This window comes from Macaca nemestrina, chromosome 5, assembly GCF_043159975.1.
Source record: "Macaca nemestrina isolate mMacNem1 chromosome 5, mMacNem.hap1, whole genome shotgun sequence".
NCBI classification, from domain to species: domain Eukaryota; kingdom Metazoa; phylum Chordata; class Mammalia; order Primates; family Cercopithecidae; genus Macaca; species Macaca nemestrina.
This window is the reverse complement of record NC_092129.1, coordinates 165,370,115-165,389,745: the sequence shown is the minus strand read 5'-3', so window position 1 is coordinate 165,389,745 and position 19,631 is coordinate 165,370,115.

The following is a 19,631-nucleotide window of genomic DNA, read 5'->3' as shown; positions in this document are numbered from 1 at the left end:
ATAGCATGAGATGGAATGGCAGATGCGGTGCAGGTGCTAGGAGGAGCTAGGACACTGGCATCATTTATCTGTATCTCACTTCCTCATTTTACCCTTCCATAATCACAATGAACAACTAGGTACTCACATTTAGGTGCTGTCTTAGGACTTGGCCAAATTAGAAAAAATAAATTTCCCTTCTAGGAACCAAGACATTAAATTGCTAATACCAGATGAGGCAAACTTTCATGGGCTTCTATATTGGGTAAGTTGTTATGGATCCCTGACTGGCATTCTTCGGCACAGTTGCATTTCATGTGAATCAAGCTATGATGTCTGTGCTACTCTCCAAGTGTATTCAAACTGCTGTTCCTCGCGTAACTCTCTCAGGTCCCACTTTTTGAACCCTGTACTCTGGAGACACTGTTTTGCCTGTTAAGTTGAATAATCAAGATGGACTTTTCTGACTTTCTAGATTCACCTTATATGCTGTTTGATCTTTATTACTTGCAATATGAAGCCATACTTTATTTTACCATTTAAAATGTAGCCATAGGAATAGATCATATTTTAGTCCTGATGTTAATCTAGACTTATCCATAGAGACAGTATTTTTTCTTCATGGGAACTCCTGCCAATTTTCACAGTTATATTTTTATGCATAATTTTAAAACCCCAAACTTTGAGTTAATGGCTATTCCAGTTATTTCTAGTAAGGAAGATAATGATTATAGTTATAAATTATAGACTGAAAAAAAGTTCATTTTAAGGTGAAACCATGGATGTTATGTGAGTTCTAAAGTGACCTGTTTAAGACTTGGTCCTTCAAACTGATATGTCTAAATTTAGTATTATAGTAAACTAGCTATTCTTAAACATGGTCAGGGAATGGATATTTGAGTTGAACAAATCTTGGGCTCTGGAAAGGGCCATGTAGCACGAATGGCGTAATTTTGTGTAGAAGAAAATAATATATTCTTTGTTCTAAATCTATATTAAAAATAATTTAAACCTTTTATTTATAAAGCTTTTTTGGAATTTTGCAATGCTTAACAGTTATTAGGCACAGTAATTACTATATTGAATTATAGGCAATGTGTGTGGAATATATATTGAAAGTCTTGGGTATTGCTCTATTTAAATAGTTGGGTATTTGCACAAGGCAGTGATGTATAGTGAGAGCCTTTCTTCTTTCCTTCCTTCCTTCCCTCCCTCCCTCCCTCCCTCCCTCCTTCCCTCCCTCCTTCCCTCCTTCCCTCCCTCCTTCCCTCCTTCCCTCCTTCCCTTCTTCCTTCCTTCCTTCCTTCCTTCCTTCCTTCCTTCCTTCCTTCCTTCCTTCCTTCCTCCCTTCCTACCCCCCTCTTCTTCCCTCCCTCCCTTCCTACCCCCCTCTTCCTCCCTCCCTTTCTTCCTTCCTCTATACCTCTCCTCCCATACCCTATCCCACTTTTCCCTCCCCTCCCCTCCCCTCCCCTCCTCTTCCCTTCCCTTCCCTTCCCTTCTCTCCTCCATTCCTTTCAGAAATATCCACCAAATGCCCTCTCTGAGCCAAGCATTATGTTGTGGAGATACACAATTAAGACATGTAAGTCAATTACTATCTGCTTTGTCTCTTAAACCTAGAACATAAAAAGTTAATTCTTAATTCCTTCCCCCGCCTTTTTTTTTTTTTTTTTTTTGCTCAGCTTTTATAGCCGTCAGAATGCTTGTTGACTCTACCTCCAAAATATATAACCTGGATCTGTTACACCAAATCAACTGCCGTACCTACCCACCTTAGGGCCGTGCCATCACCACTTTCACCTCATCTATTACAATTGTCACCTAGCTGGTCTCCTGGCATACACGGTTACCTTCCTTATCATTTATCTTCTAGTAGCCACAGTGATGTTTAAAAATATAAATCCTATCATGTCATCTCCCCGCGTTTTGTAACCCTCCAGTAACTTCCAATGCTTTGTATTTCATGATGAGTTCCTAATTCTTTCCTTTGTCCTTACATGGCGTGACTCCTTCCTACCTCCCTGATCTCTTGCTGGTGACTCCCTCTCTCGCACACTACTCTCCAGTGATACTCATGCACTCTTTGATCTTCAGAAAGCTTGTGCCTGCCTCAGAGTCATTGCCCTTGATTTTTCCTCTGTCCAGAGTGATCTTTTCCTCATTGCTATGGCAGGTTTCATTTCTTCATTCATGCCTTAGCTCAGATGCTAGCTTTCTATAGAGACCTCCCATCACCTGGCTCCCCTCTTCATCACTGTCTATCACATTGCCTTACTTTATTACTCATGACACTACTGCTAACCAAAGTTACTTTCTTAATTTATTTGTTTGCACAGTTATTATTTATGTTTCTCACTAGAATGCAGTCTGTATGACAGCTGGTCATTTTCTGTTTTGTTCATGACAGCATCCTTATTCATGACTGTATCCCCAATGCTGAGACCAGAGTTTAGCATATTCAAGCAGCTGGTTTCTTATTTTTCTTTCATAAATCTGATGAAGGCTGATGGCTTCTGTTCAAAAAACTTATATTAGTCCTTTTACAAAATTTAAGTCTAATATAACAAGGATGTATCAGTCTGCTTGGGCTGCCATAACAAAATGTCACAGACTGGGAGGCTAGAAGTTCAATATCAAGGTGCTGTTAGGGTTGATTCTTCACGAGGCATCTCTTTCTGGCTTGTAGACAATTGCCTTCTCCCTTTGTTTTCATGTGGCTTCTCTTCTCTGTGCACGCTCAGGATTGCGGGGGGCGGGGAAAGAGAGAGAGAGAGAGAGAGAGAGATGGATCTATCTCATATCTCTTTCTCTTCTTACAAGAACACTAATCCTATGGGATTGGGGCCCCTTCCTTATGACCTTCTTTAACCTCAGTTACCTCCTAAAGGTCCTGTCTCCAAACACAATCACATTGGGGGTTAGGACTTCAAAATATAAATTGGGAGATGAGGACACAGTTCAGTGCATAACAAAGGGTGAGGAGAAAAGTCCTTTTATTTTGGTTTTCTAAACTGTAATGAATTTGTGCAATTCTACACAGGAGCAATCTGAGAATTTGGCATGTATATTTGGGCCAAAGTATCGCTTGACTTGTAGTTAGTATGTCTCAGTGCATGTTATGGCACAAATTGTATATTTTAATGGGATATTTTAGTAAGCTTCTCCTTGATATGCACAGTGGGGCATAAACACGCTGATAATTTAAATTGTGATTTATTTATTTATTTATTTGCTGCAGAAGGGTTTGGCTAGGTAGCATGCTTAATTGTATGGAGCTCTTCTTCTCAGGAGTCTGCCTTCAAAAACTCCTTGAAGCTTTATGCTTTCAATGAGCATTAATATTATGATGTGCAAAACTTTACCATGGGCCAAGCTTAATTCCATAAAGGCCAGATAGAAGGCTTCAAAGAAAGATAAAGAAACAAATTATGAAAAAACTCTTTTTCTTTTCCTCTTTCTTTCTTCTCACCATGTTTTCTCTTTCTCCTCATGCTTTCTTCTTTAGAAGGAGATCCTGGGTGAGAGATGATTTCCTTAATTCACTTTATTGCCTATTTCCCTAGGCATGAATATTTAGGAGGTACCTAAGGATGGTTTCTAGGCAGTGACAGAAATGGAAATTATCTACCCTGGGAACTCTGCATGTATCCTTGTTAACTCATTCTTATACTGTTAAATGAATAACATATTGGTGGGACCAGAAGACTTGGAAGCTCTCCATCATCCACATTCCATTTTTATACTCTGTTTTTAGGGTGACAATCTTGTTTGTTTACCTAAGTTGCAAGATACCCCATATCTTATACAAATGGGAAAATTAACTGGGCAGATTCATGCGTGAATTAAGTTGTTGCCTTGTTTTGTATCCTTTCCGGAATCTCAGGTTAAATAAATGGGCCTGCATGGATAATTAGGAGTTTTCAGTGGCTGAAATTTAAATTTCTTATTGAATGACTCAGTTTTCAGTGGCTACATCATTCAATAATAAATTTAAAACGTTACATAAATATGGTGTGATTATTATGTGCACATCATAAAACCCAGTACATTTTTAGAGTAAGTGAAAATCGGATAAAATTGGAGGGGGTTGCTTAACTACTGAGAAACTGCTAGAGCATTGATTGTAGATTAGAAATTTTGAAAACCTTCACATAGATTGTGATAAACTCGCTGCTCTCCTGTAAATGAGATAATGTGGGGCAAACACTTGATCTTATTTTCAAATCTGACCTGAGAAGCTATACAAATATTGAGGTGTATAGAGAAATTATCATATGTATATCTAGAGGCATATAACTAAATTTGGTACTGAAAGTGATTTGACTGGGATGTGGTGAAAATGTTCACCAGGTTTGAATTGTCTTAGGAACTTGAAGAAAGAGAACCCTCATTTTTATGAGATCTAATCTATTTATTTGGGGTGCATCTGAATGAATGAGCATCTTATTTAACTGGGCAATCCTGTGTGTTCCAGCTGCAGATGAAGAGATTGCTTCGCTTCAAACCTCCTGACTGCCATGGAACCATCTGGCACATGCACGTGTGTGGGGAGGTGAGACACCAGCTAACACTAAAGTCTTCAGCTGGTGTAAGTTGTTTCTTATTTACCACTTCATACCACATCTGGGTACAGAGGCAGAATTAAAACTCATCTTGAGTCCCTTCCACCCACCTTAAAGCTCATTCTTTTCTACTTTTTAACTTACAGGAAGCTACCCATTCTTAGATAAAATAGTTGGAATAAAAAAAATTAGCAATTACAGTTGAGGAAATCTAAAGATTTTATTTCATTTCATTCACACTTAGAGGTTTATCCCCAATTATTGCTTTTAATCAAGGGGAAAATGTTCGCATGTTTTTCCCCTATGTGCTACTTTGAGCAATATTCATATGTTATGTGAAATGATTATGCTAAATGTATGTGAGAACTTGAGTCTTGGTGTGGATATATATTGAGTCTATGGGACCCAAAAGAGAACAACAGGATGAAGGTAGGAAAGTCAAGGGATTGTGAAAAAATGAAGAACTAGTAAGTGATGGGTAAGTGGGGACTTGAATGAGAAATTGGGTGGTTTGAACAGATTGTGTATATGTTTTCCTCTCTGAGACCCATAAGATTCCTTGTACATTGCATGGGGAAAAATAATCTTTGCCTTCTTTTTTGTCTCTTAACTATGTACTTTCATCATTGCTGTACATTCTTTTAAGCTTAGCTCAGAAAAGAAGGGGTAATATAATACAGAAGCTCAGTTGAAAACTGGCTTTAGATCTCTCCCTAGCCAGGTGAGACACAAAGGAGGTCATTAGTAACACATGTTTTCTTGTTAAACTGGATGTATTACTACAGTTGAAAAGAGTGGTCTAATGCCTAGCACATCATTTTTCCTCTTTTTTATAAATCATTCCACAAAGAGAAACAGCATCTTTAAGAACCGAAGACTGTCTGGACATGTGTCTTATGGTGTAAAATGCAGACAAGCATGGCCCAGGGGTTTCCTCTGTCTGGTTGATCTTCACCAAAGTGCTGGAAGTGCCTGATTCAATTAGTAATCAGAGATGTCGTCATTGCTATTTTGTGACTTTAAGAGACTTGATTGTGAATTATATTCACAGATTGCAAATTTATTTCTAAATATGGCCCTTTGTATTTGAGGACCTCAAGAGTCTTACGGTCTGTGATAAAATCTAGTTTCCTCCATACATTAGACATCATTGTATTCATCAAGATTTTGGTCAACAGATCCAGGCAAAATCCATGTGTGTGAGTAATGTATTTGCCAATATTTTGTTTGTGAGAATAATTTTGTTAGCTATCCTCCTCCTGCCCTACCCCAGCTGAGATATCTAATGACTAACACATATAATTCCAAAATGGGAACATCTCAGGTTTTAATGTCTGAAGCTAATTAGTCCACAAAAGTTGAGCCTACCTTACTGATGACACTGTGCTGTATGTGATGGGGCAACCAAAAAGATACGGTATGGTACTAGTCCTGAAGGAATTTTCAGTGTTTGGGAGGTCAAGCTGTATACAGATTTAAAAAATAACTAATTTTGAAAGCTGTGTTACTAAAGTGCCAAGTACATGCTACTTATTAAGTAGTTTTTTTTAGGAAGGCTTTTTTTCGGCACTGCAGAGTTTAGTATGAACTTATTCTAAGGTGGATCTAAGTGCTTTTACCATGTAGTTTGAGAGCCATTCTATCTATGAACTGGTACATAAACCATTCTGTCTATAAACCAGACAACTATGGAAGGTTGTTAAAAGCAAATACGATATTTTAGATGGACACTGCTGAAAGTTAAAGAGTTATTAAAGACACCATAAGAAGAGTGGATATTTAAGTCTTCCTGTCTAAAAAGTCCTAAGTAACAAACACCTAGGTATTTCCACACTCATGGCATCATTGCCATATGGTCTCATCACATGATTTATATTCATAAACACATCAGAAGTTGGGGAAAAGCTGGCAGTTTAACCCTTTATTAAAGTCACTGATTTTGTTCTATCGCATAAGAGAACTTTGCCCATCAGAAAAGCAGTTAAGACAGGTTTTGCCTATTTCTCTCCTCCCAGAAAATTTAGTACATAATTCCCATGCTTAAAAAATGCATCAAAGAGAGAAACACCAGCTTGCTGACACCCTCATAATGGAGTATGGCCAATGCAATTGTTGATCTCTTACAGCTTTTTGAAGCAGTTAAGCTCTGAATAGGTCCACCCTTCTGTTATTTAGCCAGCAATCTGCTCCCTTCCAATGAATGAAATAAAAGCTGAGAGGCAGGATTTCATTTCTGTTCAAATTAGAAACCTGTCTCTTTAGGACCTGAGTCCTTTCCTTCTCCATTAAATCTTCTACTACCAAGGAGAGAGAGAGAGAAAAAAGATTTTGGATATGCAGCATAATGATCATTCCATCAGCTAGCAACTTCACTTTGTGAGGGTTTTTTTTTTCTTCTTTAATTGAGTACGAGGAGATCCAAAATGTGAATGCTATAAGCAAATCCATTATTCTTAGTACTGCTACCTATAATTAACACCACCCAATGGAATTTAAAAAATATTTATAAAAAAGGCAACAGAGTAACAATTACCATTATCCCCAACTAAACTCCTCCTCCTCCATGTTTTCATCGAGAGAGTGGTGTTGTTACTTCAACAGGCACAGTGTTGTGGTGACTTTTGTGATACAAATAAAGCAAGACTAAAATTTTAATTGTGAAATTTAAAAGGAAAGTAATTGCTTAGTGTTGGCTAATTCCATCTTTGTGCGATGACAGCAGCTGCGTTTCCCTGCCTTGTGTATTTTAACAGATGGCATTATTTCTTATGGAGTGTTACAGTAGCGACCGAGGTGACACTGAAGGAAAATTCTGTGACAGTATGTTAAGTAAGATATTACTGACAGCCCTGCTGAGCGGCGATGCAGAACTGCATGGCGTGGATCTATTCTCACCTCTTCAGCCCCCACCAAATGGTCTCCATTTGTGGCATGTGCAAGCAGAATGGAAACATGAATGGAAAATCATGTTCTTTTTTTTGAATTCACTTGTTTGCATTCCATTAATAGGGCTGGGATGGAGGCTCAAATCTGGTATAAAAGATACATTTATCAATCCTGTATCATACTGCTGTTGTACCTTTCTACCAGAGGTAGGAAAATGGAGAGGCACCAATAGGCCTGAGTTCTAGGCCAAGATCTGCCACAAGTCACCTTTCTCCAGGATTGGTTTCCTTTGCATAAAGTACTGGGATTGGACTATGGCAGCACAGTCCCTAGGGCCCTTTTCAGCTCCAACTTTCTGTGATGCTGAAAGTCCTGTGCTTTGTATTTTAATGGCACAGAAGACAAAGCAAAATGCAGGATGGAAACTAGATTTTGCAGCATAGAGAAAAGATCATTGGGTCCCTGGTCAGGATCTCTGGTCATGGTTCAGCCACGAAACAAGTCCCTGAGCCACTCCGTGTCGGCTTCTCCACTTCCTTCACAAGGCTGCAGTCAAGAGCTTATGGGATGCTGCTGCTGAAAGATGCTCATGAATCCAAGAAACATTGCACAGCTGACCTGTGCTAGACACTGTGCCAAGGACTGGGGATTCAAGGGTGGGTAAAGCGGGGTTCTCATTTTGGAGGAGGATATCTAATGAAGGAGACAGGTATGTACATGCGTAATTACAGTAAGTGTATTAGAGGCTTTGATGGGCACAAATACAGGGTGATAGAAAAGGAGGTGCAGCTCACCTGGTAGGAGCCATAGAAGGCTTCCAGAAAGAAATGGGTTCTAATTTAAGGCAAAGCCATAAGTAGAGGCAGGAAGAACATGTGCCAGAAGCTTCTTGAGTCAGGGTTCAGAAATCATTTGCTTTTCCTTTGCCACTGGTCTTAAAAACAGGAGCCTGCCAGCATCTTGGGTCTTGAAGATCAAGGAGTGCTGTTATTTAGATATTCTGCCTCATTTCTAAAACATTTGGGTTTGAATGTCTGAGGAATGATATTTAAGGGAATATCACCTATGACTTGCAGACTCTAAATGTGAACTTGAAACTTCCTCTCCAGATCTTCCTCTTCACAATTGCTTGTGTGAGGCCCCGAGAGTAGTGGAGTGTGCCTTGAAGGCAGGTAGGATGGAGCGACTTTGACTGGTAGATGGAGAAATGATGGTGGCTTTATATACTATGAAGTTTTGTCTTTTTAAAACAATCTTTTCTGAGACAAGGGCTACCAACTTGCTGCTTAGTGACAGATAAACCTGACTCATATCCTCTCCCTATAGGCTGCTCCTCCTCCATACTAACGTTTGACATTCTACAGTTTAATTAAGATCACCCTCTAAGCAGCATACGTGTAAGAGAATGATGGATTTTCTTCCTGCAATGTGATAGGAATGGCAATTCAACAAGTCTGCCACTGAGCCACTTTCTGTGGAGCCACATGAAGATGTAAGAGTGACATCCTTGGTGAGAACGTGGTCAAGTGGGTGATATGATTTGGACATTTGCCCCTTCTAAACCTCATGTTGAAATGTGATCCCAGTGTTGGAGGTGGGGCCTGGTGGGAGGTGTTTGGATCGTGGAGGTGAATCTCTCATGAATGCCTTGGTGCTGTCCTTGCAGTAATGAGTGAATTTTCACTCTATTACTTCATGTAAGATCTGGCTGTTTAAAAGGGCCTGGTGCCTCCTCCTCTCCTTCTTGCTCCCTCTCTTGCCATGTGTCACTGCTGCTCCCCCTTTGCCTTCCACCATGATTGTAAACTTCCTGAGGTCTCACCAGAGGCTGAGCAGGTGTTGGTGCCATGCTTGTACAGCCTGCAGAACTACGAGCCAAATGAACCTCTTTTCTTTATAAATTACCCAGATTTTTTGGGGAGGAGTAAAAACTCACTGTGGGATAATTCTACACCAACTCACTATACCACATAACTACTAATCATGAGGTGGAATCAAAAGGAGCACCATGACTGCGCTACAGCATCTCTAGAAGACATGACTGTGGTAGATTAAAAGTGGCTACAAGTTCTTTATTACAGCTCTCGTCAAGAGCTGATGTGTATTTCCCTGTTCCATGAATCTGAGCTGGCTCTGCAACTGGCTTTAATCAGTAGAACATGGAACTAGAGTTGTTGCAAAATATCTGAGGCTGGGCTTTGAGGGACTTGCAGTTCCCTTTTAGGCTATTTCCTCTTGGAAGCAAGTGGCTTCAGAGCTACTGCTGTTCTCTATCTGAGACCATAATGCTGCAAGTAATCTTAAGCTAGTTACTTGGAGAGAAAGAAAGGCATATAGAGGTGCACTGGGGCACTAGACATGTGAGTGAGGACTTCTTGGACTTTTAGCATAATCCATTCACCAACTGAATGTAGCCAAGGAAATGATTTCAGTCAACATTACCTGGAGTAGAAGAACCACCCAACTGAGCCTTGTTTAAAATATTGACCCATAAAATTATGAGCAAATAAAATGTTTGCTGTTAAGTCACTAAATTTTGTGGTAATTTTTATGATGATGTGAAGGTGAAAGGACGAAGCCACATGGTTCTAGAAAAGATGTTTTCAGTAGTTCTGCTGATATTTGACCATAAATACCATAACTACCCAAAGGTATGATGGACTTTACATGACACAGAATTCATTACTTCTATGATCACTCCAGGATTTTTAGCAAAAATTAGCTGTTGTAATGAAAAAGAGAAAAAAGTAACTGCATCAAGACTTACTATAAAGCAGGGCCGGGCGCGGTGGCTCAAGCCTGTAATCCCAGCACTTTGGGAGGCCGAGACGGGCGGATCACGAGGTCAGGAGTTCGAGACCATCCTGGCTAACACGGTGAAACCCCGTCTCTACTAAAAAATACAAAAAACTAGCCGGGCGAGGTGGCGGGTGCCTGTAGTCCCGGCTACTCGGGAGGCTGAGGCAGGAGAATGGCATAAAAAAAACCCGGGAGGCAGAGCTTGCAGTGAGCTGAGATCCGGCCACTGCACTCCAGCCTGGGCGACACAGCGAGACTCCGTCTCAAAAAAAAAAAAAAAAAAAAAAAAAAAAGACTTACTATAAAGCTATCATAATCATGGCAATGTGGTATGGGGATAAGAATAGACAAATAGATCAATGGAACAGAATAGGAAACACAGAAATCGATCCACATGAGTGTAACCAACTGTTCTTTAACAAAAAGTGAAGATAATATAATGGAAAAAAGATAGTCTTTTCAACAAATGGTGCTAGAACAACTGAACAGCCACATGCCAAAAAAAAAAAAAAATAATAATAATCTAGACACAGACCTTACACCTATCACAAAAATTAACTAAAAATGGATCATAGACCTAAATATAAAACACCAAACCATAAAACTTCTACAAGAAAATATAGGAAAAATCCTAGATGACCTTAGGTGTGATGATGACGTCAGATAAAATACCAAAGCATGATCCATAAAAACATAATTGATAAGCTGGGCTTATTAAAATTAAAAATTTCTGCTCTGCAAAAGACAGTGTCAAGAGAATGAGAAGACAAGCTACAGACTGGGATTAAGTATTTGCAAAAGACATATCAGAAAAACAAATGTAATGCAAAATATACAAAGAACCGTAAACATTCAACAAGAAGAAAACAAGCAATCTGGCTGAAAATATGGGCCAAATTAACTTCACCAAAGAAGACATATAAATGGCAAATAAGAATATTAAAAGATGCTCTATATCATATATCATTAGAGAAATGCAAATTAAAATACAGTGGCATACTACTACACATCTATTAGAATGGCCCAAATCTGGAGCACTGACAACAGTAAATGCTCAGCAGAATGTGTAGCAAAAGCAACTCTTGTTCATTGCTGGTGGGAAGGCAAAATGGCATGTCCACTTTGCAAGAAAATTTCGCAGTTTCTTACAAAGCTAAACATACTCTTACCCTATGATCCAGCAATTACACTCCTTGGTATTTACCCAAAGGAACTGAAAACTTATGCTTACCCAAAAATCTGCATGCAGATATTTATGGCAGCTTTATTCATGATTGCCAAAACTTAAAAGCAACCAAGATATCCTTCAGCAGGCAAATGGATAAACTGTGGAACATCCAGAAAATGAAATATTAATTAGTGCTAAGAGAAATGACTGTGCAAGCCATGAAAAGACAGAGATAAAACTTAAATACATCTTACTAAGTGAAAGAAGCCAGTCCAAAAGGGCTACATCCTGTATGATTCCAACTACATGACATTTCTTTAAAGGCAAAATTATGAAGATAGTAAAAATGATCAATGGTTGCCAGGGGCTGGGTGGTAAAGAAGAGGAATGAATAAGTGGAGGATAGAGGATTTTTAAGACAGTGAAAATACCCTGTATGATACTATAGCTGTAGACATATATCACTATGTATTTTTCTAAACTCAGAGAATGCACAATACCAAGAGTGAATGTTAATGTGAACTATGGACTTTGTATGAAATGTGTCAATATAGGTTCATCAATTGCCACAGACATGCCCTCTTGTGGGGATGCTCTTGGGGTAGCAATGCATATGTAGGAGTTGTGGGTATATAGGGAATCTCTATATCATCCTCTCAATTTTGCTGTGAACCTAAAGGTACCCTAAAAAACAAACTGTTAAAAACAACAAACAACAACAACAAAAGTAAACATTATAGTAAAAACTATAGTCCTGATGTTAAGAACCTGTATGACAAAGTGGAAAAAATAATGAATATTAATGTAGTCTTGATGGTTTACTCAGCATATTTCATTTAATTCTTCTGACAGTTCTCTGAGGTAGACCTTTTTTGCATTTCATAGATGGGGAAACTGATTCTCAAGGGCCACATAGATTCTATATTCAAAGCCATGTATTCTTCTTTTATTTGTTGCTTCCTAAGTAAGTTTGAAATCAGTCAAGGCAAGTCTTGAAATATCTCCCTATTAGTAATTTAACAGTTGTTGAACATGGAGTGGCAGGAACTAGGCAAATCTCTCTCAATACTTCACTGAAGCATATCTCCTAATCTATGCTATTGTAATCTGACCCGTTGCTTGAACGAGAAATGGCACAGGTAAAATTGAATCATTGAACCAAACTAAGTAAATTCAAAACTACTGCCAGTATCTAGCTTGTCTGAAATTTGCGTTCCAAATAATTGGCTCAAAAATTCTCAACAGAGGTTTATGATTGAATTTGTTCTTTAAAAGGAAGCCAGTCGTAATCAACAAAATCATCCTTTGAATTTTGAAAGAAATTATGATTTCTTAACTAAGGCTTCTTAGTTACTTTTCATGTTAGAGTAAAACATATCTTTTTTGGATCATGCTCAATAACGTGGCATGTGCAATTCTACTTTATTTTTAGTATTATGATCAATTTCAGATCAAAATATCTTCCCTATCCTAAACTTTGGGATGAACAATTTCTAAGTACATTGCTTACAGTGTGACCTAGATAATGTGATGACAGCCCTTTGGAATGATGTCAAGACTGCTCCATGTGTGTGCCCTTTATGAGCAGGCATTGCAAAATGACAGATTGAATTACACACAGAGTTTTTCTTGGGTTACTATATAGCCAAACATCTCCCAAACCCACTTCAAAACATGGACCAATCTGAGATGTTTCCTACTTAATTATACAATTTGACCAACTGGGAAAGGCAGTAGTCTTAGATCAAAACTCTGAATGGAGGAGACAAGGCAATAGTACTTGAGAAGTCAAGTAAGCCATCATGTGCAATAGATATGAAGACAGCACTCAATGGCCGTTATAAATATGGCACCCAATTCAGTCTTCCCTGTGTGCAGCATACAGGAAGTGCTGACTTGTGATCGTCAAACATTTTAATGTCATATCCACAAAGAGCACTGTGGAACTTCTTTACCCTGTTGATGCCACTATTTGTACACAGTTTGGTTCTGAAAATTGTCATTTTAATGAAAGTTAACATTAATAGATTTTAATGAGAAACATGTGATATCTATATTCAAATTTATCTGGCTTCTTATTGTTTGGACATGTAACATGCATTCATGATTTTAAAAATATTTTTTCTGTTGAAAACAGTGTTATATTAGCATTTGTAAATAAATTTTTATGTCTACCCAAGAATTTCTTTAGTGGAGATTTCTAGAATTAGAATGGCTGGGTGAAAGTGTTAGGCATTTGAAATGCATTGTCATAAACAGTATCTATTTAAAGTGTCTGATATTGTTTAGGATAGTCATTGTCTTCCATATTGGTTAAATTTACGCAGTAGAGAAAATAATCCAGATTACCTTCAATATTTAAGGACAGAGTTATGGCCCAGACACTAATGTAAAAGACAGCTGACCTCCTTGAACTGATGTTAGAAATGAAAATAAGACCTCTAGGATATTTGTTAAATCTTAGAGAGATCAGGATTAAGCATTATACAGTGCTTTCTGAGGGAGACAAACCTGGGTCAGTGTTGGAACAAGTCTCTGACAATATTAAGGCACCAATAAATATTTAACTTTAATGCTCATCTCAGTGCCAAATGTTGCACCTGGAGGTAATATCTGACTGGATTTGGACCAAAAGGATAAATGAATGAGCACTGGCTATGAGCATTTGATTTACTTAAATTGTTCTTTTGCACGGTTCCTCCAAATTCATCCTATCCTCTAATTCTTGATTTTGAATTTTCAATCGTTTTCTGTTTTCACCCTTCCCCTTAGCATCTCTCATGGTTTCCATTCCACCTCCTCATGCTCAGTGCTTGTTATCTTGCTTCCGTCTGCCTCTTTCCCTTCCTTTGCATGCCACACTAATGCTTTGCTTGAACACGAGCGATCCTTAAAATGTACTGATGTCATATTACTTTTACCTTCTATTTTGTCTCTTTCTAAATATCCAGAAGAATGCTGATCTAAAATGAAATTCAGTTACTAAAACTACTAAAAAGAAAACGAAATAATGGTTTTACATTTGGATTATTATCAAATTCTTCCTGCTTTCTGCTTCTCCTCTGTCTCTTCCAAAGTGAAGAGGGAAAGGAGTAAAGACATTGATCTTAATAGAAAGACAGCTCCAAGAAGACATGTTTTTATGTAATCACTCACATACTATTAAATTCTCATCTCATTGGATGACTCACATTTAAAAAGTAGCTTTATTGCTTTAAAACTGAGACATGCTCATTATTTTAAAAATTCAAACTATTAGAGAAGTATAAAGGTTAATGTAATAATAATCACATAGAATTTTTTCACTGAGAAATAACCACTGTTAATACACTGGTGAAAACTCTTCTAGATACCTCTTCTGCATGCACACACACACACACAGGTGCCTACACACCCAATGTTGTATAATTAGGATCACACTATTCAAACTGTCATATATATATATGACAGTTTATATATATACACACACACACACACACACACACTTATAAATAATGTATATATTTAAACAGATTTTGAATATTCATTCATGACAAAATATTTTACATGATCATTTTAACGGATGCAGGGCATTGCCTTGTTTATTTCACAATTTACTTCCTCTCTCTCTCTCTGCCTTCCCTCTCTCCTTTGTTCACTTTCTTCTCCCTTTTTTTTTCTCTTTTCTCTCTTCTTTCCTGCTAGGCGCCTACTGAAATGATCTCTAGAACGGGCATATTAATTGAAATTCTCGTTGATAAATCACATGTATCTGATTTTCTGTTCCCTTTTTAATACAGATTTTGATATTATTCACCTTTGCCAATCTACTAATACATATATGGTTGCTTTTATCTGCGTTTCTTTGATTAGAAGAAAGAATATCTTTTTATGATTGCTGACTATTTTAAAGTTTTTCCTTTGGGTAATTGCCTGCTCTTGTCCTATCACATGTTTTAAAATCCCATATAATTTGTTTGACCTCTTTAAATATTAAGGCTAATAATCCTTTGTCATATGTTTTACAAATGTCATTTCCCAGTATGGATTTTTATCTTAAAAATATGTTGAATATGCTTTATTTTCTTCTTACAATGTTTTAAGTTTATAGGATCAACTTACTAGTGTTTTTGCTTTATGCTTCTGAGGTTTTATGATATGCTAAAAGATATTTCACATTTTTTTTTTTTTTTTTAAGAGTCAGAGTCTTATTTTGTTGTCTAGGTTGGAGTGCAGTGGCGTGATCATAGCTCACTGTGGCCTCTAACTCCTGGGCTCAAACATTCTGCCGCCTCAGCCCCTGAAGTAGTGAGGACTATAGGTGCATGGCGCTGTACCTGGCCAATTTTTAAATATTTTGTAGAATCAGAGGTCTCACTTTGTTGCCCAGGCTGGTCTCAAATTCCTGGGCCCAAGCGATTGCTTATGACCCTAATGACTTTGAACAATAATTGGAAATAGTTTTAAACTCCATTTTGCCAAGTTTTCAAAATTATTAATTTGAAATTTTGAATGGGCATTTGAATACATCCCTAAAAATTTTTAATTGAATTCAATATAGATTGATATAGAAATATTTATGTTTTTATAATGTAATATCTATTCAAGAGAACATTAATTCATTTATTCACATTTTTTTCTGTTGTGTCCTTTAGTGGAATGTTACAGGCTTGCTGGTAATTTTGTCAATTTATTGAGATGATATCTAGTTGCTTATTTCTTTGATAATAAATGAGAAAGAGCATTGTTGATATTCTTGTTGATCATTTTCTTTTTTTTGTGGACTCAGTAGTTTATGTCCTTTTGAATTAAAAAATAATTTGTAAGAATTATTTGCATATTAAGGTGAGTAATTCATTTTTATATGCTTTGTAAATGTTATTTTCCATTTTAATTTTTGTTCTAAAAATATGTTTATAATGCTTTTAGTTTTCCACTATATGGAAGTGCTTAATTTTATATGGTCAATTTATCAGTCTTTTTTGTTTAATGTTTCTTGATTCTTATGACAAAAGAACATTAAATTTATTCTGTATGGTGAGATCTTTAAATTTCAGCCATCCTAGTGGATATGTAGGGGTATTTTATTGTGACTTTAATTTACAAGTCTCTAATGAATAATAATGCTAAGCGTCTGTTTATGTGTTTATTTCCCATCTGCATATCTTCTTGGTGAAGGGTGTGTTCAAATATTTTGCTCAATTTTTACCAGGTTGTTTGTCTTCTTATGATTGTGTTGTACAACATTATTATACATTCTAGGTTACTAGCCTCTTTGTTGGGTATATATTTTGCAATTTTTTTCCAGTCTGTGCCTTGCCTTTTCCTTTTAATTGCATTATTATTTGAAGAACAAAGGACTTTAAACTCAATTTATCAGTTTTTTTTTCCCCATGGTTTGTGACTTTTGATATACTACTTAAAAAATACCTTTGCCAAGCTGAAGGTGTCTAACATAGTGTTTTATTCTATACATTTTATAGTTTTAGTTCTTGCATTTGGTCCTAAGTTCTTATTTGAGTTAATTTTAAATATTTTGAGAGTTAAGAATGAAATTTCATTTCATTTTTGCACATAGCTATCTAATTAATTGTTCTAGCACCATTTGCTGAAAAGATTATCCTTTCCCCCATTACATGTTCGGGACATGTCAAAAATCAATTGATGATTTGTATGTGGGTCTATTTCTGGGTTCTGTTGATCTTTGTGTCTATGTTTACACCAACACCATACTGTCTGGATTACTGTAGCTTTTATAGTACATCTTGAAATTAGGTAGTGTAAGTCTTCTAACTTTGTTCATCTTCTTAAAAGTTATTCTAAGACCTTTGCATTGTCATATAAATTTTAGAATCAGCATGTCTGTTTCTCTAAAAAGGCCTGCTAGAATTATACCCGTTCACATATTGTATAACAATCCTACAACCATATACTTCTATTCCCTTCTTCAAGCCTTTGTGCTACTTTTGTAACACACTTACTTTTACATATGTAATGAACTCATATTTTACTATTTTTGCTTTAAACAATTGTCTTTTAAGCTGATTTAGAGAAACACAAAACATCCTTCATATCCACCTTTATATTTACTATTTCTGGTGTTCTTCACTCCTTTGCTTAGATCCAGATTTCCTTATCGTTTTGCCTGAAGGATTTTGACATCGCACCTTTTGCTTGAAGAATTTCCTTTAATATTTTTTACAGTGCTGATCTTGTGGCTATGCACTTTTTCAGCTTTTTTATGTATAAAAATGCCTTTATTTTGCCAATGACTTTGAGGAATATTTTGACTTGAAAAAATGACTTGAAAAGTATTTTCTCTGGGTATACATAGGATTCTAGGTTGACAGGTGTTTTTTTTCAGCACCTTAAAGTTGTTGTTCCACTGTGTTTTGGCTTGCATTGCTTCTGGTAAGTCTGATGGTATTCTTTTTCCTCCACAAATAATGCGTCTTTTTTTTTTTCTCTGTATGCCTTTAAGATTTTCATTGTTCCACTTTTTTGAAACAATTTGATTATAATAATCTTTGGTATCATTTTCTTCACCTTCCGTGTGCTTGGGGTTTGTTGAGATTCTGGAAACTGCACATTTGTAGTTTTCATCAAATTTAGAGAATATGTGACCCTCATTTTTTTGAATATTTTGTTTACTTCCTCTTATCTTTCTGGGACTTCATTTAAATGTGTATTGAAATAATTGAGGTTGTCTTACATTTCTCATGTTCTCACAATTTTTTCCCTATTTTTTTTCTTTTTCATTTCATGTAGTTTATTTTGTCGTGTGCTTAAGCTCACTAATGTTTTCTTCTGGAAGATCTCATCTGCTGTTTATCCTATTTGAAATATTTTTTAATCTTGTACATTGTATTTTTTCATTTTTAGAAGTTTGTTTTGTTTCTTTTTTTTATTTTCTGTATTTCTGCTTAGAGCACTTATGCTCTCCTCTCCCTTATTGAACATATGCAGTATATTCATAATTGTAGTTTTATTATATTTTCTACTCATTCTGTTATCTGTGTCATTTCTGGGTCTGTTTATATTGCTTATTTTTTTCTCATCATATGTGTTGTGCTTTCCTACTTCTTTGCGTTCCGGATATTCTTTTTAAAAGCTTTTATTTTTTATCCTTTTAAAAATTGTACTGACTAGGGTCTTTTTTTCTCTCTCTCTTCTTTTTTCTCTTTTTCTTTTCTTTTCTGTTTTTTTTGAGATGGGGTCTTGCTCTGTCACCCAGGCTGGAGTGCAGTGGGGCGATCTCAGCTCACTGCAATCTCCACCTCCCCATTTCAAGCAATTCTCCCACCTCAGCCTCCCAAGTACCTGGGACTACAGCCATGAGCCATGGGCCCAGTCGCATGCCTGGTAATTTTTATTAGATGTCATATATTGTGAATTTTATGTTATGGGTTCTGATTGTTTTTAAGATATTTTAAAAATATTTTTGGGTTCTTGGACTTAAAATTTAAGTTACTTGCAAAGAGTTTTTGAGGTTTGCTTTTAAGCTTTGTTAATCAGGACCTGCATTTTGACATGAATTCTTTGACACCAAAGGGGTTGTCCTACCGTTCAATCCAATTTTGACACTATGGAATGTAGTGTCACTCTGTGGCTACACATGAGGTCCACAGGCCACCTGAACTTCTTCCTGACTTGGCTACAAATTCAGGGACTGCCACACCTCCAATCCCCCCTCACTCCCAGGATTGTTAATTAGGTAGAAAGACATAATTCAGGATAGTGCTATACTTGTCATTACAGTTTTATTAAAAGGGCTACAACTCAGAAATAGCCAAACAGAAGAGACATGTAGGGCAGGATTGTGAGGGAGGGTGGTTCAGAGCTTCCGTGCCCTTTCCTCAGGGAATCAGATGCATCATCTTGCCAGCATATCTATTTGTTAACCAGGAAGCACTCTAGTGCCTTAGTGTCCAAGAATTTTCATCAAGGTTTCATTGCTTAGTTTGTATTTCAGGTAGCTAGGGCTGCTGTAACAACATACTGTGGACTGGGGGGCTTAAGCAACATACATTACTTTCTGACAGTTCTGGGGGCTGGAACATCCAAGATCAATGCGCCAGCAGATTTGGTTTCTTGTGAGAACTCTTTTCTTGTTTTTTTGACAGCTGCCTTCTTGCTAGGTGCTCACATGGCCTTTCCAGGTATGTGTGCCTGGACAGAGGGAAAAATTTATGTTTTTTGTTTTTTCTCATAGTGATACTAATCCCATCATAAGGGTCCCACTGTTTTGATATGAG